This window comes from Phyllobates terribilis, unplaced genomic scaffold (assembly GCF_046119375.1).
Source record: "Phyllobates terribilis strain yellow unplaced genomic scaffold, ASM4611937v1 Scaffold_3__8_contigs__length_932513732, whole genome shotgun sequence".
NCBI lineage: Eukaryota > Metazoa > Chordata > Amphibia > Anura > Dendrobatidae > Phyllobates > Phyllobates terribilis.
Window position 1 is genome coordinate 249,484,182 of NW_027362763.1, and position 25,865 is coordinate 249,510,046.

At 45.2% G+C, this 25,865-nt stretch overlaps 1 protein-coding gene across 1 annotated transcript in view; it reads left to right on the top strand.

Moving 5' to 3' along the window:
• The window catches only part of MED12L (mediator complex subunit 12L), a 981,938-nt gene that overhangs the window by 564,648 nt on the left and 391,425 nt on the right, over positions 1-25,865 (top strand). The gene's annotated exons all lie outside the window — the stretch shown is intronic.

Here is a 25,865-nt window from a genome sequence, read left to right on the forward strand (position 1 = left end):
TAAAGATATCACACTTTTATTATTGCATGATAACATCATCTAGACTGCTGATTTAATAGAGGGTTTCATTTTGTGCAATAATTATTTCTACCTTTGCGGCTGTTCATCTGTTCTTTGAGCCCATGTGTACATCAAAATATATGGTCAATAGAGTTAATTGCTCCAACAATAATTTACCTCTTCCTGTATATTATTGGGTGAGAGCTTCATCATTTGCTACCAAGGTTGTTTGTTTTTAAAAGCTATGTACACTTTTGCACTGATTTCTTTTTATTGTTCACTTGCTTTCTAAATACAGAATTAAGCAACTTTTTAAATAGTCTTCATTAAAAATTCCCTTCCTTTTTCCTGCTGCATGGTGGAGAGGTTGGAGTGTGATTGATTGAGTGTGTGGACAGGTGTCTTTTATACAGGTAACGAGTTCAAACAAGTGCAAGTAATATAGGTAATGAGTGCAGAGTAGGAGGGCTTCATAAAGAAAAACTAACAGGTGTATGAGAGCCAAAATTCTTGCTGATTGGTAGGTGATAAAATACTTATTTCATGCAATAAAATGCAATTTTATTATGTAAAAATCATAAAATGTGATTTTCTGGATTTTATTTTTAGATTCTGTCTCTCACAGTTTAAGTGTACCCATGGTAAAAATTACAGACCTCTCCATTCTTTGTAGGTGGGAAAACTTGTAAAACTGGCATTGTATCAAATACTTTGCCCCACTGTATGTGTATATGGCTTTCACAGCTGCAGTGAGGGGAGGGATGTGCACCTCAGTGGAGTGTGGGAGCAGAGGAAGGGCGGAGAAAACAGGTTGTAGATAGGGAGGAAAGCACATGAAAAGAAAATCACTCTAGAAATGAAGCCATGCTGATACATGAGGACTAGTAAAGACGGCAGCCTCCTAGACACATAGGGGGCAAGTCGTCAAGACCAGCAATTCTTTGGTGTTGATGAGGGGGCATTTTGAAGTAGATGCTCCTGATTTAATAAGAGGCCCACACCTTCTCATGAATTAAGTGAGGCTCGTAGTAGCATACCCTGCTATGTGCGCTGTGACACAAATCTTCTTCCAGCTCATGTGGAGTAGAGAACGCCACCACTCGTCTTGTATTCGAAGAGTTGGGCTCGTCATGACTTGCCCAGCCCCCATAATTTCTTTGGGGGCACTTAATCAAAGTGGGTGGAGCTGGGGCGAGAATGGCATGAACACACCAAAAGTAGATTTTTTTGTGCAACCTGGCATTTGCACAAAAAAGTGTGACTTTTCAAAGCCTATTTTACCAGAAATCTGGTGACAAAGCTTTGATGAATCTCCCCTAAAGACTCTACATCCCAGGTGAAATACTAGAAGGAGCACATCCACTTGAGAAAAATCTGAAACTAGCCACATATTGCAAAGTGCATATCAGGAGGTCAGAAAATGAATGAAAGAATAAGCATTGTAGACCGGAACTTAAGGCACCTCTTTAACTCACTAACATGTAAAGTGATCCAGTAAGCAAAAAAGGATCCGTTACAAATGAAAGTAAAACAGATGGCTTATTAACGGATCCATTTTCTATAGACTTCAATGTTAAAAAACGGATCCAGCAGAGATCAGTTTTTTAAAAAATGGACTAAAAAGTGGTGTCGACACAACATTTTTGCCAATGGATTGCTGCTGGATTTATTCTAACTGATCACTACTGGACATGTGACCATAACCTAAGAAGAAAAGAATCATGAACCACCGGGGAGTTACTGATATGAGATCAGTGTCTGATGTCATCCCCTTCCTGCAAATAATGAATGGTCAACTCAGTGTCAAAGTTGTGTAATAGTGAATTTACTGTCACTACTTCTGCTTGTGTAATTAAGTTAACCTGAAATACAGCAGTATCCCATTTATAGACTATGGATTGTGATAAAAAGGGAGGGATTTTTAGTACAGTTTTGGGTCAAGAGTAGGAAATTCCCACAGGTGGCAGTGCACCGCTACATGAGGTTGGCACAAAACCTGCAGAAAAACACTGTGGCAAGGTATGTTTTGAAGCTGAGGAGCCTTCCATAGACTCACATTTTGCATACAACCTGATTTGCTGCAACTGTTCTTGTGTTGAAGAGAGCTTGCCCACAAAGTGTGGGAGTAACTATCAAGCGATATATCCTACTTAAGGACTGCAAACGTTTGCATACCCCTTAAGGTAACAGTAGCTGCCAATATTCTTTGTGCTTCATTTTCAGAAAAATAATAATTATTATTGTTTACAGCAAAAAGAGTTTGTGATATTAGAATGGGAGTACCACTAGTTGCCAAATGTACAAGATTTTTGTGCTGTCTGGACAGATAAAGCCGATCTGTCTCCATATTATGTTGTCCTTTAAAAAAGATACAAATAGTATGAGGACACATCCGCTTTATTACATCATGAGGTTTCGTAGAATACAGAGATACCATTCAGTGACAATCCACACAGTACAAGACTTAATTCAAAGAAATAGTTCTCTTGTGTTATGTGTAATCAGAAGTGTGTTTTCTAAAAACAACAGTGCAATAAAGCATAGACTCATGAAAGATGATTATAGACTATTCTGTTCTTAAATACAAGAATAAGACATTCATAGAATGGAGATGGCTGATCCAGCTTAAGTCTCAGCTATTAAACAAATATTCCTAAAATGACCTCTTGTTTATTTAGTGGCAGCAATTACTGCGTCTGTCTTTAAAGGAATCAAATATAATAATAATAATAATAATAAAAACTTATTATAATGCAGATTGATAGGATTCATGTAATTTGGTACCAGGACAGAAAGCGCAGTTATTCACTGTATAAAATATATTTTGGGGAAAAAAAGTTCAAAATAAATTCACATATACCTTCATTTTGCAACATGTGCTAATTTTCTCTTGGTGAAGGGTGCTGGTTATCACTGCTGTGAATGAATATAGCGATGTCCTGGTGCTCATCCTGGAATCTGATCAGTACAGGTTTTCCGTCAGCATAATAATGAATATCTTTTCATTCGAGCTGCCTAGAATGAAATCTGGGCACATGCTTTATGCTCCGTCATCATAGCAGGATTTTGGGGGCACAGAATTCAGCGGACACATTGGCAGCTTATTGCAGAATAATAGGAGAGATTTTGTGCTATACCGCAGTGATCCTCCTGTCAGGTTGACTGAGCACAGCACACATGCTTCGATAATAGTCAGCCTGACAGGAAAGATGAACAATATTATTATTATTCTGATCTGTAGACAGCATGGAAAAGGGAAAGAGAAATTGAGCAGAATTATGTATTCTATATATATATAGATATGTGTATGTATGTGTATATGTGTATATGTCTATATGTCTATATATATATATATATATACACAATACAGACCAAAAGTTTGGACACACCTTCTCATTTAAAGATTTTTCTGTATTTTCATGACTTTGAAAATTGTACATTCACACTGAAGGCATCAAAACTATGAATTAACACATGTGGAATTATATACTTAACAAAAAAGTGTGAAACAACTGAAAATATGTCTTATATTCTAGGTTCTTCAAAATAGCCACCTTTTGCTTTGATGACTGCTTTGCACACTCTTGGCATTCTCTTGATGAGCTTCTAGAGGTAGTCACCGGAAATGGTCTTCCAACAATCTTGAAAGAGTTCCCAGAGATGCTTAGCACTTGTTGGCCCTTTTGCCTTCACTCTGCGGTCCAGCTCACCCCAAACCATCTCGATTGGGTTCAGGTCTAGTGACTGTGGAGGCCAGGTCATCTGGCTTAGCACCCCATCATTCTCCTTCTTGGTCAAATAGCCCTTACACAGCCTAGATGTGTGTTTGGGGTCATTGTCCTGTTGAAAAATAAATGATGGTCCAACTAAACGCAAACCGGATGGAATAGCATGCCGCTGCAAGATGCTGTGGTAGCCATGCTGGTTCAGTATGCCTTCAATTTTGAATAAATCCCCAACAGTGTCACCAGCAAAGCACCCCCACACCATCACACCTCCTCCTCCATGCTTCACGGTGGGATCCAGGCATGTAGAGTCCATCTGTTCACCTTTTCTGCGTCGCACAAAGACACGGTGGTTGGAACCAAAGATCTCAAATTTGGACTCAACAGACCAAAGCACAGATTTCCACTGGTCTAATGTCCATTCCTTGTGTTCTTTAGCCCAAACAAGTCTCTTCTTGTTGCCTGTCCTTAGCTGTGTTTTCCTAGCAGCTATTTTCCCATGAAGGCCTGCTGCACAAAGTCTCCTCTTAACAGTTGTTATAGAGATGTGTCTGCTGCTAGAACTCTGTGTGGCATTGACCTGGTCTCTAATATGAACTGCTGTTAACCTGCGATTTGTGAGGCTGGTGACTCGGATAATCTTATCCTCAGAAGCAGAGGTGACTTTTGGTCTTCCTTTTCTGGGGCGGTCCTCATGTGAGCCAGTTTCTTTGTAGCGCTTGATGGTTTTTGCAACTGCTCTTGGGGACACATTCAAAGTTTGCCCAATTTTTCGGACTGACTGACCTTCATTTCGTAAAGTAATGATGGTCACTCGTTTTTCTTTACTTAGCTGTTTTTTTCTTGCCATAATACAAATTCTAACAGTCTATTCAGTAGGACTATCAGCTGTGTATCCACCAGACTTCTGCACAACACAACTGATGGTCCCAACCGCATTTATAAGGCAAGAAATTCCACTTATTAAACCTGACAGGGCACACCTGTGAAGTGAAAACCATTTCCGGTGACTACCTCTTGAAGCTCATCAAGAGAATGCCAAGAGTGTGCAAAGCAGTTATCAAAGCAATTGGTGGCTACTTTGAATAACCTAGAATATAAGACATATTTTCAGTTGTTTCACACTTTTTTGTTAAGTATATAATTCCACATGTGTTAATTCATAGTTTTGATGCCTTCAGTGTGAATGTACAATTTTCAAAGTCATGAAAATACAGAAAAATCTTTAAATGAGAAGGTGTGTCCAAACTTTCGGTCTGTATTGTATATATATATATATATATAGTGAAACGCATGTATTATATAGAGTCATTACAAACAGAGTGAACCTCGTTCAAGTGTTTATTTCTGTTAATGTTGATGATTATGGCTTACAGCCAATGAAAACGCAAAAGTCATTATCTCAGTAAATTAGAATAATTTATAACAATAGCTTGAAAAATCTTTTTAAAATCCGAAATGTTGGCCTACTGAAATGTATGTTCAGTAAATGCCCTCAATACTTGGTCGGGGCTCCTTTTGCATCAATTACTGCATCAATGCGGCGTGGCATGGAGGCGATCAGCCTGTGGCACTGCTGAGGTGTTATGGAAGCCAAGGTTGCTTTGATAGCAGCCTTCAGATCGTCTGCATTGTTGGGTCTGGTGTCTCTCATCTTCCTCTTGACAAAACCCCATAGATTCTCTATGGGGTTAAGGTCAGGCGAGTTTGCTGGCCAATCAAGCACAGTGATACTGTTGTTTTTAAACCAGGTATCGGTACTTTTGGCAGTGTGGACAGGTGCCAAGTCCTGCTGGAGAATGAAATTTCCATCTCCAAAAAGCTTGTCGGCAGAGGGAAGCATGAAGTGCTCTAACTAGTGTTGAGCGAACACTAAAATGCTCGGGTGCTCGAAGCTCGGGCTGAGCTCACCGTGATACTCGAGTGCTCGACCTGAGCAACGAGCCCAATGTTAGTCTATGGGAGACCCGAGCATTTTTGCGGCGGTACCCCCGGCAGTCTGTAGAAAGCCTAAAAAGTGCCCAAAATGATAGTGACAGTGCTCAAAAGACATGGGGACAGCATGGGGGTCACCCCAGGAAGCATTTCTGACCCCCAGGTCACTGCTGTCAACAACGTGGTCAGAGGTATTAAGCCACTTTTACAGGCTCACAATAAAACGTTCAAAAACTAAACTGAAACGGTTTTCCTGTGAAATATGTTAAGGAATTTCCTTTCCCGGGTAAAGACTTGTGTATAAGGTAAAATAAATAACCAAAAACAAAAATACTCCTCCACACCTTGGGCTATGTTCACAAGTAGCATTTTTATGCATTTTTGCACTTTTGTATTGCTTTCACCTGTGACAAATGCATTCACCGGGAAATGTCATTTTAACATTTTACAACCTTATCTGGCCATGTGCTGTGTGACACATGCATACAGTGCTGAAAAGACATGGGAACAGCATGGGGAAGACCCCTGGAAGCATCTCCGACTCCCAGGTCACTGCCTAAAAGTGTGCCCATCAGAAGTGATCCTTGCCGCATCAGAAGATACAGACTTGCAACTATCCCCGTGCAAGTCCTTGTCCCAGGGCAGTGTTCAATTGTACCTCCCCCATTCCTTGCAATGCAAGCGCAAATATGCAGCCAACCACCCACCCACCCGCAGGCTGCAATACCATACTGCTAGCTTGCACTTGAAATGGGGCCTTTTAGTTTGGAGGAGGCCGAAGCTGGCCACTACATCATGGCTGCTTCGGCAGTGAGGTATCCATACTCATTCCCCAGCCGCCCGGCGGCCGGGTGTCCACACTCGGTCCCCAGCCGATCCTCCACCCACCCACCCTCTGGCTTCAATGCCATACTGCTAGCTTGCACTTGAAATGGGGCCTTTTAGTTTGGAGGAGGCCGAACCTGGCCACTACCTCATGGCTTCTTCGGCAGCAAGGTATCCATACTCATTCCCAGCCGCCCGGAGGCCGGGTGTCCATACTCGGTCCCCAGCCGCCCCACGGCCGGGTGTCCACACACGGGCCCCAGCCGCCCCTATTTCTCCTGGGAACTTCCCCCACACTTTTCTTAGCCTGGCCTGCTTTAGGGCAGCATTAGACGAGCCCACCAGAGAACCAGACTCCTCCGGTGGGCCCTGGCTTCTCCATCAAAGGAGTTGAGAGGGCCAAGGTGAGGAGCATGATGATGATGATAGAAGTTAGCATCTGCTTTGTTTTCTTGGAATGCAAGTGTAAGTGTGCAGCCTGCCACCCATCCACCCCCAGGCTGCAATGCCATACTGCTAGCTTGCTTGCACTTGAAATGAGGCCTTTTAGGCTTGTGGAGGCAGACGCCGGCCACCATGTCATGGCTGCATCGGCGGCCTGGTATCCATACTCAGTCCCCATCCATACTCAGTCTCACATCCTTGTGAGAGTACCCCACGCCTCAGGGCCTGTAAGCTGGGCGGGTCTCAGAAAACTGTCCCAGAGCGTTGACAGTGTTCCCCTGCCTCTGCTGGATTGGAGTTGCGTCTCTCTCGTATGTACGCCTTGGTTGGGCAACGAACTGTGACCTCTGCCACTAGCGTGTTCAGATGGGAATTTTTTAACAGTTCTGCAGCAAGGGCCTTCTGGTACTGCCCCATTTTTGTAGACCTCAGGAATAAGAGAGTGAAAGTTCTCCTTGTAGCAGGGGTCTAAAAGTGTCACCAACCAGTAATGACAGTCACCCAACATTTTGACAACGCGAGGGTCACGGTTAAGGCAGCGTAACATAAAGTCAGCCATGCGTGCCAGACTGGTAACGGGCAAGACTTCCGTGTGCTCACCAAGATGACGACTGACCATGCTCTCCTCCTCCTCCTTCTCCTCCTCCTCCCCCCTGTCCTCAGGCCACCCAAGCCTGAACCGACGGTATGACAGTTGTACAAGTACTACCGTCTACTGCGCATGATACCAGCTCCTGTTCTTCCTCCTCCTCCTCCTCTCCCTCATTGTCCACCAATGCACGTTGGGATGAGATGAGGCTGGGCTGTGTGTAATCGACCGCTATGGCTTCTTGATCCATCTCATCATACTCTGGCTGCAATGCCTCCTTTTTAATTCTCTGCAGAGTGTTATGATCTGCTACAGGGACTAAGGAAAGACAGGAGAACTGTCCCTACAATAGAACTAAACTAGATCCCTACGATGTAACGGGGAACCTGATCCTGCGATCAGACCCGCTAAAGTCCTCAGCTAGTCTGAACGAAGACCTATAGATGTGAGGGAGGGATCCCTACAAGAACTAGGGACTGGGATAAGTTTGGACACCTCCTAGCAGAAATAGTAGCAGTCAAAGACAAACACACAACAAAAAGCATAGAGGTCAGAAGACCTAGCAAAACTAACAGAGAACGGCAACAGAGCACCAAGCTAGCTCAAGAGTAGTAAATACAATGAAGTCCAGCAAGACCAGGAGGGCGGAGCCGTATTAAATAGGCAAAAATGGTCATGTGACCAGCAAACTGAAAAAAACCTAACAGGAGAGTTCTAACAGTACCCCCTCTTCTAAGAGGATCCTCCGGATCCCCTAGGCCCAGGCTTACCAGGAAACCTCCTGTGAAACGCTCTGACAAGTCTGGAAGCAGGAACATCATCCGCCCTCACCCATGAGTTATCCTCAGGTCTGAAACCCTTCCAAGCGACGAGATACTGCAAACTCCCTCTATACCGTCTAGAATTTAGGATGCGGGAAATTTCATATTCCCCGCCCTCCACCACCAGAGGAACAGTGGCAGAGGCGTCACCATCAGACACATCAGCTTTTTTCAACAGAGAAACATGAAACACCGGGTTAATCTTCCAGGACGTAGGAACCTCCAACCTAACAGCAGATTGGTTAACTATCTGAAGCACCTTAAAGGGCCCTACGAACTTGGGACCCAATTTTTTAGAAGGAATCCTCAATCGCAGATTCTCAGAGGACAACCAAACCATGTCACCAACAGCAAACAAAACCTCTTGCCGTTTCCTATCAAAGTACCTCTTAGATTTTTTGTTAGCCTCCTGAAGATTACCACGCACATCCGTCCAAACTCTCTCCAAATCACCGGAAATACTCTCCTCCTCAGGCACAGCCGAAACCAATTTGGAGAATGACCCAAAAGACGGATGTCTCCCAGAACAACAAAAAAAAGGCGAACACCCAGCAGAAGAGGAAGTGTGGTTGTTAAGAGCAAATTCAGCAAGTGGCAGAAACTCAGACCACCCCTCTTGATTGTCTGCCACAAAACAACGCAAGAACTGCTCAACATCCTGGTTCTTCCTTTCTGTCTGGCCATTAGACTCAGGATAATACCCAGATGAAAATGACAAATGAACTCCCAACCTGTCACAAAAGGCACGCCAAAAACGAGCCACGAACTGAGGTCCCCTATCAGAAACAATGTCAGTAGGAACACCATGTAGTCTGACAATTTCCTTGACAAAGGCCTTAGAGAGTGTCTTAGCGCAAGGCAGTTTGATGAAGGGAACCAAGTGACACATCTTGCTAAAACGGTCCACGACCACCCAGATGACCGTGAAACCTTCAGAGGGGGGAAGGTCAGTAATAAAGTCCATAGCCAGATGTGTCCAAGGTGCACTAGGAACCTCCAGAGGGCAAAGCAACCCCGCAGCAGGAGCATGCGAAGACTTGGATCTAGCACACACAGTACATTGGCGCACCCACTTAATGACTTCCTTCTGCCATCCAGGCCACCAAAAACTGCAACCCACAAGTCTCTTGGTCTCAGAAATTCCTGGATGACCTGCCAACCGAGACTCATGACACTCAACAAACAAATCTCTCCTAAAGGTCCTAGGCACAAACAACCTCCCATGGGGAGTGTTAGATGGGGCATTCTCCTGAGCTTTAAGAATCTCATCCTCCAAAACGGAGTCCAAAGCAGCAATCACAACACCTTCTTGTAAAATGCTCTCCTCTTCCTCCTCAACACCGACCATGGGAGAAAAGCTGCGAGACAAAGCATCCGCTTTAACATTCTTGGTACCCGGGATGTAAGTAACGGAAAAATTAAACCGCGAGAAAAAAAGTGCCCACCTAGCCTGACGGGCATTCAAGCGCTTGGCAGCATCAAGATAGATCAGATTTTTATGATCAGTGAAAACCTGAATGGGAAATTCAGCACCTTCCAAGAAGTGACGCCAGTGTTCAAATGCGAGTTTAATCGCCAGCAATTCCCGATTACCAATATCGTAATTAAGTTCAGTCTCAGAAAATTTTTTTGAAAAAAAGGCACAGGGATGTACTCCATCCTTGTTTTCCTGAGACAACACCGCACCGACCCCCACCGAAGAAGCATCAACCTCAACCAAAAACGGCTTAGTCACATCAGGCTGCATAAGGATGGGAGCAGAGGTGAACCTCTCCTTTAGAAACACAAAAGCTTCAATGGCCTCAGAAGTCCACTGAACAGCATTAGCACCTTTCCTGGTGAGATCGGTCAGCGGTTTGACAATAATAGAAAATTTTTTTATGAATTTTCTGTAATAATTGGTGAAACCCAAAACCTCTGTATCGATTTCAAACCAATAGGCCTAGGCCATTCCTGCACAGCTTGAACTTTAACCGGGTCCATCTCAAAACCTTCACTGGAGATAATGTAGCCCAAAAAACTAATTCTCTGTACAGCGAACTCACATTTCTCCAGCTTAGCAAAAAGCGAATTGTCCATTAATAACTGTAATACCTCACGTACGCTCCGCCAATGAGACTCCAGATCAGGCGAATAAATCAGAATGTCATCCAAATACACAACCACATTTTTGCAGATTAAAGGTCTAAGGATGTCATTAATAAGATTCTGAAAAAATGCTGGAGCATTGGTAAGACCAAAAGGCATAACCAGATTCTCAAAATGACCCACAGGAGTGTTAAAAGCAGTCTTCCATTCATCACCCTCCTTCATGCGCAACAAATTGTATGCCCCCCGGAGATCAATTTTAGAGAACCACTTGGCCCCCACTAACTGGTTAAATAAATCAGGAATCAATGGCAGTGGGTAAGGATTGCGTACAGTAATTTTATTAATCTCACGAAAGTCCAGACAAGGACGTAAACCGCCATCTTTTTTTTTTACAAAAAAAAATCCAACAGCCACAGGAGACTTGGAAGGCCTAATGTGACCGGCGGCCAAGCTTGTCTGTATGTATTCCTCTAAAGCCTTTCTCTCAGGAATAGTAAGATTAAATAAACGACTTTTAGGAAGAGTCGCTCCAGGGACAAATTCAATGGTACAATCATAGTCTCTATGGGGAGGCAAAATTTGTGACTCCTCCTCAGAAAAAACTCTCCAAAAATCCTGAATAGGTACAGGCAATTCCCCTTTATCCACAGCAGCAATACGTCCGTTACAACACTTGTCATAACACTTAGGGCTCCAGGACTTAATTTCATTGGTAGACCAATCCAGTACAGGATTGTGCAATTTTAACCAGGGTAACCCCAATATTACTGGAGAAGGCAAATTATCCAATACCACCAAATCCAAATTTTCTTGGTGAATACCATTAATAGTGAGGGTAAATTCACAGACCTTTTGAGTAACACTCTTCAAGGGAGAGCCATCAACAGAAACCACAGCAATAGGGGATGACAAAGTTTTAGGTTCTAATCTAAGTTTTTCCAAGAATCCCCCATCAATCACATTCAGAGTAGAACCACAATCCACAAATACCCGAAATTCAATTAATTCATCCTGAGCAGCAGTAGTGGCAGATAGGAATACTCCCTTAGAATTTAAACAGGCAATACGGGCATAACTGACCATTTTTTTTTCTTTCTTCAAACGAAGCACACAGTTCTTAATAAAATGACCAGAATTTCCGCAATAGAAGCACAAGCCTTCAGAAAGCCTGCGATCTTTTTCCTGAGAGCGGGGTGCCATCGCCCCAATCTCCATCGGCTCTCCATTGTCAGCACAGACCCTCTCAAGACTCGGAGCTGACATAGCAGAGGATTTGCTCTCATTAACCCTTGCACGCAGTCTCCTGTCCACCCGTATAGCTAATTGCATTGCCTCCTGCAAGTTTCCAGGTGTGGGATAAGCAATCAGTAAATCCTTAACCCTTTCACCTAGCCCTGCAAGAAACAAGCTTTTCAAAGCTGAATCGTTCCACCCCACCTGGGCAGACCACCGACGGAAGTGAGAACAATATTTTTCCACATTACCTGATCCCTGCCTCAAACGTCTCAATTCAGACTCAGCAGATGAGACACGATCAGGATCATCGTACAACAAACCAAAAGCAGAAAAAAAACTATCCACTGATCTAAAGCACGGATCACTAGGTTGGAGAGAGAAGGCCCATCCCTGAGGATCTTTGCGCAAAAGTGACATTATGAACCCTATGCGCTGTGATTCATCACCAGAGGATCCGGGTCTCAAACGAAAATACAATAAACAAGCATTTTTAAAAGAAAAAAAATCTTGTTGTTCGCCAAAAAATAAATCAGGCAGACGTACCTTTGGTTCCACAAAATGTGCTCCAGAACAGCTACTCACGTGTTGTTGGAGCTTGGCCACCTCCAGAGAGAGTCCCTGCAAGCGTTGAGCCAAGTCTTGAACCGAGACCATGATGGAAAACTGGAGGTCTTTCCTTAGAGAAAATTTTTTTTTTTTTTTCTTTTAGGGCTGGACTTACTGTTATGATCTGCTACAGGGACTAAGGAAAGACAGGAGAACTGTCCCTACAATAGAACTAAACTAGATCCCTACGATGTAACGGGGAACCTGATCCTGCGATCAGACCCGCTAAAGTCCTCGGCTAGTCTGAACGAAGACCTATAGATGTGAGGGAGGGATCCCTACAAGAACTAGGGACTGGGATAAGTTTGGACACCTCCTAGCAGAAATAGTAGCAGTCAAAGACAAACACACAACAAAAAGCATAGAGGTCAGAAGACCTAGCAAAACTAACAGAGAACGGCAACAGAGCACCAAGCTAGCTCAAGAGTAGTAAATACAATGAAGTCCAGCAAGACCAGGAGGGCGGAGCCGGATTAAATAGGCAAAAATGGTCATGTGACCAGCAAACTAAAAAAAACCTAACAGGAGAGTTCTAACACAGAGATTGTTGCAAAAGACAGATGACGCACCCCCTGGGCCATATTCTTTAGGGGGAATACCCGGAGCCGGATCAGATGGGAGTTGTAGTCTTCCGAGTGGCTGTGACCCGGTCCGTGCCCAGGGTGTCAAACTCAGTTGTATGTGGCAGTCCTACAGATGTTGTTAAGTTCTTTATTGTCGACTACGCCACCCGTTGTATTGCGGTCACTATGGCCGCCGCTGCAGCAGGGTCCGCTGAGGCTGATGGTGTTGGTGCAGCTTTTGATGGTATAACCCCCAACGGGTGGGGTATAGCCTCAGGGGGTCAGGTGCAGAGGATGGGGGTTGTGGTGGTGCAGCGTAGATGTTAAATGAAGACAGAGTCGGGTTGTGCAGTTTAGGGTATTTACTCACTGCTGATGTTCCGGTCACTCCAGCTTCAAGTGACCACCCGAGCCGTGCTGCGTCCACCAGGTCCTGGATCCAGCCAACCCCCAAGCAAGTCCGGAGCGTGACCCTGAGCTCTCCTTCTGACCTTTCCTCTGGCCGTCCCCACTAGTGATCCACCTAGGTCCAGCTCCCTCGGGCCTTCTGTTGGGAGACCCTTGGCCTTGGGTTCCCTGACCCTCCACGTGGTCTGCCTTCGGGGTGGATGTGGTTGGTGGCCGTGGCAGACGCTGCCCACGGCCTCCGGTCTCTGGCTAGGGTGTGCTTTTGCCCCCACCAGTTTGGGATCCGGTACCCTATTGCCGACTCTTCACCCGGGGATTGAATTTGGGTTCTCAGAGTCCTTTCTTTTTCTCTCTCTGGGTCTTTCCTTCTCTGCTCCACTCTCTCTCTGCAGGCTCATCTGGACCTCTGCTTCTTACTGGCTCTGACAGACTGACCCTGATCTCTGATGGTGCCCACCTTATATACTCCCTCTATGTGTGTGCTCAGGTGACCAGCACCCAATGAGCTCCTAACTTTACCCAGGCTGCTCCCCCTATCTGCCCCTACACTACTTGGGATGTACCACCCCCCTCCCACTCCAGCCAGGAACAGACTCGGTCGTACCTGCACATTTCTAAGTGGGAGTACCGTTGGTCTGCTCCTCGGAAATGGGATGTGTGTAGTGCATGCAGCCTACCGAGCTCAGTTCCACACTCCATCCTTACCCGGGAGTGGAATATCACACCTCTGGGTTGAGGTGCAATACCCCTGTAGCAGCCGAATCCTCAGGGTGCTACACAGACAAGTGGAATTCTGACGCTAATGATGGCGTCATTGCCACTCACCATCTTGGTGGACTCCTCAAAGTTTGTCAAGATGGTACATATGTCAGACATCCAGATCCACTCCTGAGGTCTTATGTGTGGAGTCTGACCTGAATATCAACGGCCTTGTTGCAGCTGGTACTCCACAACTGCTCTCTTCTGCTCACAAATCCTTTGCAACATGTGGAGGGTAGAGTTCCAACGTGTGGGGACATCACACACCAGTCAGTGTGACGGAAGCTGCAAACGCTGCTGCAACACAACAAGGGCGGCGGAAGCTGTAGCCGACTTGCGAAAATAAACTGACAGGCGGCGTACTTTGACGAGCAGATCTGGCAACTCGGGGTACGATTTAAGAAACCGCTGAACCACGAGGTTAAGCACATGAGCCAGGCATTGTACATGTGTGATCTCGCCTCGCCTCAGAGCCGCCACCAGGTTACGGCCATTGTCACACACCACCATGCCTGGATGTAGGTTCAGCGGTCTCAGCCACAGATCTGCCTGCTCTTTCACAGCTGTCCACAACTCACAAGTGTGAGGTTTATCACCTAAGCTTATGAGTTTCAGCACAGCCTGTTGCCTCTTGGCGGAGGCAGTACTGCAGTGCTTCCAGCTTGTAACTGATGTGGTGATATCTGAGATGGAAGCTGAACATGAGGAGGAGGATGATGCGCAGGAGCTGTACACTGTGGGGGCAACTCTGACTGACATAGGGCCCGCAATCCTCGGTGTGGGGAGGATGTGTCCCGTCCCAAGGTCCGACTGGGTCTCGGCTTCCTCTATGTTTACCTAGTGTGCCGTCAGGGAGATGTACCGTCCCTGGCCACAAGCACTTGTCCACGTGTCCGTTGTCAGGTGGACTCTCCCAGTAACTGCGTTGTTGAGGGCACGGCAGATGTTTTGGGACACGTGCTTGTGTAGTGCGGGGATGGCATATCGGGCAAAATAGTGTCGGCTGGGGACCGAGTACCGAGGGACAGTCACCGCCATAAGGTTGCGGAAGGATTCCGTCTCCACCAGCCTAAAAGGCAGCATTTCCAATGCAAGCAGTCGTGAAATGTGCGAATTTAGGACTGTGGCCTGTGGGGCGTTGGCTGCGAATTTCCACTTTCGTTCAAAGGTCTGGGATATGGACAATTGAACGCTGCGGTGGGACGTGGATGTGGACGTTGATGCTGTTTCTTGAGAAACTGCCATAACAAGTGAAGACTGAGAGGAGGGGGCATCTTTGCATGCAGTATGGACAGGGGATTGCCTTGCACACACAACAGGGGGTTCTATTGCACGCACAACAGTGGAAGAAGCAGTGGTGACACCCACTGACACTGGTCGTGGACCCTACAAAGTCGGGTGCTTTGCTGCCATGTGCCTGATCATGCTGGTGGTGGTCAGGCTGGTAGTTTTGTCACCCCTGCTGATGCTGGCATGGCAGGTGGTACAAATGGCCTTTTTGGGGTTATCAGCAGAGTCTTTAAAAAAATTCCAGACTCTGGAAGACCTACAGGTTGTACTGGCAACGTCCCTCGTGTTGGTGTTACGGGGAACTGTTGCCTGCCTTCTGTGTGCGGCCACCACACTGCTTCTTCCTGCCTGTTGGGGTTCTCTGCCTCCCTCCCCCTGTGTGCTGCTGGCCTCGCTCTGCATGTCCTCCTGCCACGTTGGGTCAGTTACTAGATCATCCACCACCTCCTCCTCTTCCACTTGCGCACAACTATCCTCCTCCTCACTTCCTGGCAATTGTGACTCGTCATCGTCCACCTCTTGTGACAAATTGCCAGCGTCGACTTCCTGTGGCCGTGGCTGTTCAAATATTTGGGCATCGCTACATGGGATCTCCTCTTCCACCACTTCAAGCGGAGCAGGCGAGGGGCACAAATCTGGAATTGGACCAGTGAACAGCTCTTCAGAGTGTCCAAGTGTGGGATCAGTTGCTGTCTGATGACACTCGGCATGGTGGGAGGAAGGAGCATCAGGGTGAGGAGGAGTATGCGGTCGAGACTCATGGCTACTAAGATTTGACCGTGTGGAAGACAGACCGGAGGTGGTGGTGCCCAGGTAACTGGAAGTATTATCTGCTATCCAATTAATAACCTGTTCACACTGATCAGTTCGCAATACTGGTGTTGTTCTGTGCTTCCCTAGTAATTCGGTCAAGAAGTGGGAGCGAGAAGATGTGGCTGTTGGTTGTGGCACATTTTCACCTTGGCCACGGCCCCGTCCTCTGCACGCACCATCACCGGAACGTCCAGTTCCACGTCCCTTGCCACGCGCCTTGCCCATTGTAAATGAAGTAAAATATCTTACACTCGCACAATCAATGGAACAAGGGTAATAAAAAGGAGATTAGAACCGTTGAAGAGGAAAACCACAGTTCTATTTCTCTGGCCTACATCCGACTCTTTTAAACAATCTGAACAATCAGGGAGAAACTATTACTGTTTTTCTTTATGGAAAAAATACCAAAAGCTGGATAATAGAGATTTTTTACCGTGGAACGGCAAAACCGCAGTTATAATTTACTGGTGTATACCAGACTCTTAAACAGATATATTTGTGTCTGAACAATCAGGAGACACTATTACTGTTTTTCTTTACGGCAAAAAAGTGCCAAAAGCAGGATAATACAGAGATTTGACCCGTGGAACTGCAAAACCACACTTCTATTTCTCGGGCTTACACCAGACTCTTTTAAACAGATATATTTGTGTCTGAACAATCAGGAGACACTATTACTGTTTTTCTTTACGGCAAAAAAAGCCAAAAGCAGGATAATACAGAGATTTGACCAGTGGAACTGCAAAACCACACTTCTATTTCTCGGGCCTACACCAGACTCTTTTAAACAGATATATTTGAGTCTGAACAATCAGGAGACACTATTACTGTTTTTCTTTACGGAAAAAATACCAAAAGCTGGATAATAGAGTTTTTTAACCATGGAACGGCAAAACCACAGTTATAATTTACTGGGGTATACCAGACTTTTTTAAATAGATATATTTGCGGCTGAACAGTGAGCGATACACTCAAACTGTTTTTTTTAGGTAAAAATGGCCCAAAAGTGGATAATACAGAGGTTTGAACTTTGGAACTGCAAAACCACACTTCTATTTCTCTGGCCTACACCAGACTCTTTTAAACAGATATATTTGTGTCTGAACTGTCACAGACACACTTTTTTTTTTTTTTTTGGGGGGGGGGGACACCAAAAGGTAAATAAGATGGGTATTTGTACAGTGTGAAGGAGGAAAAAAAAAAAAAGAGGATTTAGATAAAAAAAAAAGGATTTTTCCTGGCCCCCGAGACCTGGAGCTAATTCTAGCAATTTGAGCAGCACCACACAGGACAGTAATGCAGCGTTTGCTGGTATAACCACTGCGTCTCCTATACAGCCTGCCTGCCTGCCTGATATCTGGGATGGATATTAGTCCTGAGAAGGACTGTTTGTTTGATTTGGCAGGCTTTAGAGACCCTGCACTACCTTTTTTCGCACTATAATCTCTCCCTAGCTCAGCAGCACTTTCCCTACACTAGCTGATCCCGGCCGTCTGTGTCCAAGATGGCGGCGCCCGGTTTTAAATACTCGAGGTGACGCTGTGCGGCCAGCCAATCAATGTAATGCCCACAACCAAGATGGCTGCGGCATTACAGTGACTGGCTGGCAATCCCTGCATGTTCATTGGCCCTGTAAAGAGCGCCAAACTTGGCAGAGAGCTCCCGCCCGAGTAACCCGGAAATGCTCGGTGCTCGCCGAACATCCCGAGTAGCGTGATGCTCGGGCGAGTACCGAGCAGTGTCGAGCATGCTCACTCAACACTAGCTCTAACATTTCCAGGTAGATGGCTGCGCTGACTTTGGTCTTGATAAAACACAGTGGACCTACACCAGCAGATGACATGGCTCCCCAAACCATCACTGATTGTGGAAACTTACACTAGACCTCAAGCAGCTTGGATTGTGTGCCTTTCCACTCTTCCTCCAGACTCTGGGACCTTGATTTCCAAATGAAAATTGGAACTCTGGGACCTTGTGGAGTGTGTCAATGACTGCCTTCTGGACATCTGTCAAGTCAGTAGTCTTACCCATGATTGTGGAGCCTACTGAAACAGACTAAGGGACCTTTTTAAGCTCTTAGGAAGCCTTTGATGGTGTTTTTTGTTAATTATTGTAATTTACTGAGATAATGACTTTTGCGTTTTCATTGGCTGTAAGCCATAATCATCAACATTAACAGACATAAACACTTGAAATAGATCACTCTGTTTGTAATGACTCTATATATGAGTTTCACTTTTTGTATTGAGGAACTGAAACAAATTAACTTTTTGATGATATTCTAATTTAGTGAGATGCACCTGTGTGTGTGTGTGTGTGTGTGTGTGTGTATGTATATATATATACATACATAGATTCTATATCTATATACACTGCTCAAAAAAATAAAGGGAACACTTAAACAACAGAATATAATAACTCCAAGTAAATCAAACTTATGTGAAATCAAACTGTCCACTTAGGAAGCGACACTGATTGACAATCACACATGCTGTTGTGCACATGGAATAGACAATAGATGGAAATTATTGGCAATTATCAAGACACACTCAATAAAGGAGTCGTTCTGCAGGTGGGGACCACAGACCACATCTCAGTACCAATGATTTCTGGCTGATGTTTTGGTCACTTTTGAATGTTGGTTGTGCTTTCACACTCGTGGCAGCATGAGATGGACTCTACAACCCACAGAAGTTGCTCAGGTAGTGCAGCTCATCCAGGATGGCACATCAATGCGAGCTGTGGCAAGAAGGTTTGCTGTGTGTCAGTGTAGTGTCCAGAGGCTGGAGGCGCTACCATGAGACTGGCCAGTACACCAGGAGACATGTAGGGGGCTGTAGGAGGGCAACAACCCAGCTGCAGGACCACTACCTCCGCCTTTGTGCAAGGAGGAACAGGAGGAGCACTGCCAGAGCCCCGCAAAATGACCTCCAACAGTCCACAAATTTGCATGTGTCTGCACAAACTGTTAGAAACCGACTCCATAAGGGTGGTATGAGGGTCCGGCTTCCACAAATGGGGGTTGTGCTCACAGCCCAACACCGTGCAGGATGCTTTGCATTTGCCACAGAACACCAGGATTGGCAAAGTCGCCACTGGCGCCCTGTGCTCTTCACAGATGAAAGCAGGTTCACACTGAGCACATGTGACAGATGTGACAGAGTCTGGAGACGCCGTGGAGAGCGATCTGCTGCCTGCAACATCCTTCAGCATGACCGGTTTGGCAGTGGGTCAGTAATGGTGTGGGGTAGCATTTCTTTGGAGGGCCACACAGCCCCCCATGTGCTCGCCAGAGGTAGCCTGACTGCCATTAGGTACCGAGATGAGATCCTCAGACCCCTTGTGAGACCATATGCTGGTGCGGTTGGCCCTGGGTTCCTCCTAATGCAGGACAATGCCAGACCTCATGTGGCTGGAGTGTGTCAGCAGTTCCTGCAAGATGAAGGCATTGAAGCTATGGACTGGCCCGCCCGTTCCCCAGACCTGAATCCGATTGAGCACATCTGGGACATCATGTCTCACTCTATCCACCAACGTCACATTGCACCACAGACTGTCCCGGAGTTGGCGGATGCTTTAGTCCAGGTCTGGGAGGAAATCCCACAGGAGACCACCTGCAACCTCATCAGGAGCATGCCCAGGCGTTGTAGGGAGGTCATACAGGCACGTGGAGGTCACACACAATACTGAGCCCCATTTTGACTTGTTTTAAGGACATTACATCAAAGTTGGATCAGCCTGTAGTGTGTTTTTCCACTTTAATTTTGGGGGTGACTCCAAATCCAGGACTCCATTGGTTAATAAACTTGATTTCCATTGATGATTTTTGTGTGATTTTGTTGTCAGCACATTCAACTTTGCACAGAACAAAGTATTCAATGAGAATATTTCATTTATTCAGATCTAGGATGTGTTATTTGAGTGTTCCCTTTGTTTTTTGAGCAGTGTATATACATGCATATCTGTCTCTCTCTCTGTATATATATTTGTAGGAAAAGATTCAGTATATCTTGTATTTTTTCCATTGAAATCCCTGGTGTTTATATGGTTATGAATGCAGTGGGTGGTCTTACTCAGTCATTGACAGATGTTTCTGCATACACAGACATACAGTGTAGACTGTCAATCACTGATTAGTTCTGCCCACTGGACTCATATGAATACACAGACCATGGATTTCTAGAAAAAGATACAAGGTTTACTGAAACTTTTCCCACACAAATACAAGTACAGTATATATCAGTCTGATGGGATGGCAAAATCTGGTGACAGATTCCTTTTAAATATATTTCTTAATTTGTTTACAGACTTTGGGCTCTTTTGTAAAAAAAAAAATTGTACAAGAGAATAGTAACGAGCAAGTGCAGCAAACGTTTCTAGATATTTATGCAACCTGAATATATTGATCAGTCTCTTCAAACATTCCTCAGCTTCAATGACCAGTATTCCTAGCTTGTGGTTCTATGGAATTTAGGGGTTGATTTGTGTTTTTACTTTTAAAATCTTAGTTCTGGTTCTGCCATGGTTTTTCTCCATTGATTTTGAAAATTGGTTCATTATTAAATGCTTATGTGGTTATGTTTTTTTTACATGTAATTTCACATTATGGTTTTATGCACAAAAGAACACTTCCTGCAATTTCTCAAATCATTGTGCACTAAAACATTCTAGATTATTGTTGATTGGTAAGGGACGGGTATTTATTTTTATGTCTTGGGTGCTTTGACAAAAAGGTTTATAAAACACTACTCATACAATGCTTCTGACAACTGCATGGTATAAAAGGTGCGCTGCAGTTTGTCCCTACTTGAGTTCAATAGCGAAAATTGTTACACAACAAAAAGTATTCAATATTTAAAGAGAATTTTTACGTTTTTGCCATGTAATCTGAGGTATGTATCAGGATGTAGGGGCAGAGACCCTGATTTCAGCAATGTGTCACTTTCTTGTCCGCGTGCTGTCATTTTGATGCAATCACTGTTTTCCCTGCTGCATATGTAGCAGTGCTCAAATGCTGAACTCTGTATAACCCCGACCACACCACTGATTGGCAGCTTTCTGTTTACACTGTACATTGGCAGAAAGTTGCTAATCAGTGTTGTGGACGGGGTTACACAGAGAAGTTGATGAGGAGACACAAGACATCTAGTCCTGTAGGGATAATATCCTGTTGATAAAACACTGATGTTATGGAAACAGCAAAACACAGCCTAGTAAGCGACATATAACTAGAATCAAGGTCTCTGTCCCTACATTGTGCTGCTCTCAGATTACATAGCAAAACCTGCTGACAAATTTCCTCTAGGCCTCCTCCACACGTCCTTGTGATTTCAGTAGTGAAAAAAACAGTACTGGTAAGATCCGTGGTCCGTGTCTGTGTGCCATCCGTGTGTACATATGTGACATCCGTGTGACATCCATGTGTCCGTGTGCTGTCCGTATCCATGTGTTATTGTGCTGTCAGTGTGACACGTACAATAACACCAGCCCCCAGCTGTCTGCTTTCCCTCAGCTGGTTCGTAGAAATATTGGGGACCTCACACCATTTTTTTTTTCATGAATTAATTAATTAATTTAATGTGCGCTATTCACAGATGGCAGTGCTGAGTACAACTGTCATCAGCATCGCCTGGTCTCACTGATTGCAGGGAGACCAGGCGAGGATGATGACAGTTATAGTTAGCGCTATTCACAGACGACAGTGCTGACTACAACTGTCATCAGCATTGATTGGTCTCTCTGATTGCAGCGAGACCAGGCAAAGATGATAATAGTTTAGTCGGCAACCGGCGGCTTGAAAAAGCGCTAACTGTACTGCTTTTCCCAGCTGCCTGAGAATTTCATTCGGGTACGTGTCACACTGATGTCATCCACGTGTCATCAGTGTGCATGTGTGTGGCATGCATTTCCTCCGTGGTGCCGGAAAATAAAGGACATGTCTGTGGGTTTTTCACACAGACACACTGTCCGTGTGAAAAAGCTGACATGTGCGCACCACCATTGAATACAATGAGTGTGCGTATTTGCGGTCATTAAAAAACGGACCACATACGGACATGAAAAACAGACGTGTGAAGAAGGCTTTAAGGTTATTTTCAGTTCAATAGTGTGAATTTTAAGGAATCGTATCAGGGAAGGATCTTGAAGTGGATAAAGTTTGTTATTTTTTTCAGGACCAAATATTACAATTGATTTTTAACCAAATAAGATTTATGAGCCAAAAAACTATCAACTTTCAATCGAGATCATTAGGATTCTGTTTTTATTTTACACCAAGTTGCTTCCGATGTAGCCGAAAGTCGTTTTTTTTTCAAGGGGGGCTTCATACATCTAGAATCAAGCATTACTGCTTCTCTATAAAAATGCCCCAAAATTATTCTTGAAAATTGCCATACTTTGTAATTGTTAAATAAGCTTCAATATTACCCAATGAGTAAAGCCAAAATATATTGCAATGATTTTAAAAGGATGAATGCTCTATTATAATCACCACATTACTAGGAGTCACTTGTTTTGAAACTTAATTTTGGTTATAAGACTTGGTACATTAAAAAAGAACCCTGAAGATGTCACCACTTCTGACATATCTGTTTTCTTACTTATTAATAGCAGTGGCGTACCACCAATAGCGGCAGGCCACGCGACTGCTATGGGGCCCGTGACGCGAGGGGGCCCCATAGCAGTCCAAGGGAGGACATACCGCTGCTGGTGCAGCTGCTCCCTGCACGCAGCGGGCATGGAGCGATCCCTGCAGCTCTGCTGCTGACAGGAAGAAAATGGCAGCGGAGCTGGAGGGATCCGTTCTCTGCTTCCTCCTTGACACAGACGCGCGCAGCTTGATGACATCATCATGCAGCGCTCACCTGGGTCAGGAAGAAAGTTGCCAGCAACTCGGAGGATGCTGCAGGAGAGCGTGCTGAGAGGTAAGTTTTTTTTTTTTTTTTTACTTAAAACGCTGGGGAGAGGAACAGGAGAATGAGGGGAGGTGGGGGAGAGCAATTGTGGGGCTGGGGAGAGCAATGAGGGAGATGGAGAGAGAAATGATGGGGATGATGGGGCGGCTGGGGAGAGCAATGATGGGGATGTGGTGCTGGGCGGAGCAATGATGGAGATTATGGGGCTGGGGAGAGCAATGATGGGGATGTGGGGCTGGGGAGAGCATTGTTGGGGCTGATAGAGCTGGGGAGAGCAATGATGGGGATGGTGGGGCTGGGGAGAGCAATGATGGGGATGGTGGCGATGGGGAGAGCAATGATGGGGATGGTGGGTCTTGGGAGAGCAATGATGGGGCTGACGGAGCTGCAGAGAGCAATAATGGGGATGGTGGTGCTGGGGAGAGCAATGATGGGGCTGATGGGGCTGGGGAGAGCAATTATGGGGCTAATAGAGCTGGGGAGAGCAATGATGGGGATGGGGGACTGGGGAGAGCAATGATGGGGATGGTGGCGATGGGGAGAGCAATGATGGGGCTGAGGAGATCAATGATGTGGATGGTGGGGCTGGGGAGAGCAATGATGGGGCTGATGGGGCTGGGGAGAGCAATGATGGGGATGGTGGGGCTGGGGAGAGCAATGATGGGGCTGATGGAGCTGGGGAGAGCAATGATGGGGATGGCGGGGCTGGGGAGAACAATGATGGGGATGGTGGGGCTGGAGAGAGCAATGATGGGGCTGATGGGGCTGGGGAAAGGAATGATGGGGATGGTGGGACTGGGGAGAGCAATGATGGGGATGGTGGCAATGGTGGGCGCAATTATGGGGATGGTGAGGCTGGGGAGAGCAATGATGGGGCTGATGGAGCTGGGGAGAGCAATGATGGGGATGGTAGGGCTAGGGAAAGCAATGATGGGGCTGATGGGACTGGGAAGAGCAATGATGGGGATGGTGGCAATGGGGAGAGCAATGATGGGACTGGAGAGAGCAATGTTGGGGGTGCTGGGAGAGAGCAATGATGGGGGTTTCACTTTGCTTGTACTGTAAAGCCTTGTATCTTTTCCGTGTGCACATAGCTTTACAGTTAATTGGGGAGAGTCACAGAGACTGAATAATTTATATTATTGGGCGGCAGAGATTATAGTTAATGGGGGGCACAGTGCTGCTGATCACTTTGTATTTTGATTACTAAGTGGCTAATAGTATATTAATGGTGGGGTACATATCTGTATTCAGGGGCGCAGTGTGGGGGAGACACAAGTATATATACAATATATGTGACCTTGTTATTTTTAGGGCTGTATACTGATCATCGTGACAAGATGAGCTGTGGCTGGGAGATGTCGACATGAAGGTCTGACCAGATGGAGAAGAAGCAGCAGAAACTGACTCTGATCAGATGAGACGTTAGCGGTAAGTTCCTGGATGTAAATATTATTCTGTATCTGCACTGTGTGACTTGGAGTGATAATGTTATCTGTAAAATCCCTTAGGCCACATTCTCACATTTGTGTGAAATGTCCGTGTGCTGCCAGAATTTTTTATCGCATGGTCCACCGACTCGTAGAGTTTTATGGATACATAACACATCCATGAAAATCACGGATCTGAGAATGAGATCTAAGAGGGTCAGAGAATGTCCTGTTCTGATCCGATTTTGAGGATCAGAATAGGACATGCTCAATGCGTCTGTAAAAGTGGGCAGCACACCAACACAGCATACAGATGCAGGAATGTAGCCGTATTATGTATAGCATACTCAGTATATAGTGTACTCACTTATTATGTATAGCGTCGTCCTTAGTTATATAGTTTCACCTTTTTTTATGTATAACACCCTCCCTTATTATGTATCATCCTCTCTAGCTCTAAGGGGTTACAGTTGGGGGATCATACTGTGTTGGGGTCACCATACTTTGCCCTGGGAGTTGAGGTGGGGTACAGTAGGGACATTATACTGTGCATGTGGAGGAATTCACCATGGGGGTATCATACTGTGCTTGGGGGACACTTTTGTTGGCATGACACTTTATGGGGCAATGAAAGAGGGATCTAGGACTACAGCAGGGGGGAAATTACTATGTAAGGGATGGAAAGTTGTGAGATCTGCTCTTGTGTGACCACAACAATTATTAACATTTTGTTTTTTTTGGGGGGGACCCAATTAGAACTTCTGCTATGGGGCCCCATGATTCCTATGTACGCCCCTGATTAATAGTATTAATAAGACTTGAATTATACACATATGTGTATCCCATGAAATAACTCATCTAGAGCTTCTTTCCTAAGTCTGCACAGGACCGTTCCTCTATTATCCTATCTAAAAGGAGAGATAACAGAGGAATGGCACAATGCAGACAAGAGATGCTCTAGCATCATGCAGAATATAAGGCATGTCACAAAAAATTTCTTTAAATCTTGGAGACATTATCTCAGTGTTCCACATAGATTACACAGGATTTTGCCCATTAATTTGTAATCGAAAATTAATTTAATGTAATTTCTCTCCATGGAATTCCCCAAAGAACAGAAAAGTAATTTGACTATTAAGCAGAATAATGAAAACAAAGTCACATTACTAGACATTTGCAGAGTCACACACTTTCCTTTACTGGGTACAAAGGTTTAGTTTGCTGCCTTAGTGCTTTGTTTCATTTCTATGCCCCCTTCCAGCACATGTCCCCAACACCTTCACCCCAGATATGCTTTATACTACATAATTTAAGTAACTATGCCTTAAAGGGGTTTTCAACTTTTATAAAAGTACACCCAAAATGATTCCTGTAATGTAGAATATCAAAATTAGATAGTATCCCCCCCCCCCCAGC